The following is a 1,551-nucleotide window of genomic DNA, read 5'->3' on the forward strand; positions in this document are numbered from 1 at the left end:
GGTGGTGGTGGTGGTGATGATGATGATGATGAGGATGATGATGATGATAGTCATAATAATAATAATCAATACAATGTGGGTTACAATAATCCTTTCTACTAAAGGCACAAGGCCTGAAATTTGGGGGGAGGGGATGTGTCGATTACATCGACCCAGTGCGTAACTGGTACTTAATTTATCAAACCTCGAACGGATGAAAAGCAAAGTCGACCTCGGCGGAATTTGAACTCAGAACGTAAAGCCGGACGAAATACCGGTAAGCATGTCGTCCGGCGTGCTCAACGATGCTGCCAGCCTCAATGATAATAACGGAGCGGGGTTCCAAGATGGGCGCAACGACGTATCGCAAAATAATTGGAAACTAAATTAGACAGCGTGACAACGTCTACTGCAGTGAGAACAAAAAGTACGACAATAGGAATAACGAAAGTAGCCAACGAGAACTGTAGCAACGAGAGCAATAACAACAGGTCCACAACAAAAGGAACAACAACATCGACAACTGTAGCAATAACACACACTCTCTCTCTCTCTCTTTCTCCCTCGAATATTTGTGTGTGTACGGGTGTGTGTAAGGCTTTCTTTCCACACACGCCAGCTTAATGTAATTCGTCCTCAGTCGAAAGACATCTGTTCTTATGTCCTGTTATTATTTCTATTTTTATTGTATTTGTGTAACATTGTTCGTTTTTTTTTTTTTTTTCCGTCCTTGTTTTTGTATACATTCGCTGCTTTCTCCCAAAGTATCAGGGCGAAGGCGCATGGCTTTGTAGTGGGGTATTTGGTTCTGAGTTCGATTCCAGGCGCCGCGTTCTGTCCACGAGCAAACGCAGATTATTTCACGTTGTTCCAGCCTCACCCGGCTGTCATAAATGAGTTGTTTTTGTACTTCAAAGGGCCAACCTCGTCACATTTTTGTATCATGTTGAGTGTTCGTGAGAACTACGTTAAGGATAAGTTCAAAAAGTGACACTGTTTATGTTATTTACATTCCAGCGACGGAGGCCCTTGTGTCTGTATTAGAAGGAAGCCATTTCCTAACAGGAAGGCAACTGACAATCAAAAATAGAAGAAAATATTCATACATATATATACGGACGTACGCACACACACATACATACATACATACATACATACACACATATGGGCGCGCGCACATAGACACACACACACATTCAAGACTAGTGTTTTTGGTGTCAAAATCTAGACAATAGACGAGGTTTAAGAGTCGTAAAGAAAGGATTGGTAAATAATTCACGCCTTTCAGTATTGTCAACATCATCATCATCATCAACAACAACGAATTGACGCCAACTATACCAATTATACACACACACACACACACACACACACACACATATATATATATATATACATATACATATATATATATATATATGCATATACATATATATATATACATATATACATACACACACACACATATATATGTGTGTGTGTGTATGTATGTATAAATATATGTATGTATATATATATATGTGTATATATATATATGTATATATATATATATATATATATATGTGTGTATAT

This window comes from Octopus bimaculoides, chromosome 26 (assembly GCF_001194135.2).
Source record: "Octopus bimaculoides isolate UCB-OBI-ISO-001 chromosome 26, ASM119413v2, whole genome shotgun sequence".
Taxonomy (NCBI): domain Eukaryota; kingdom Metazoa; phylum Mollusca; class Cephalopoda; order Octopoda; family Octopodidae; genus Octopus; species Octopus bimaculoides.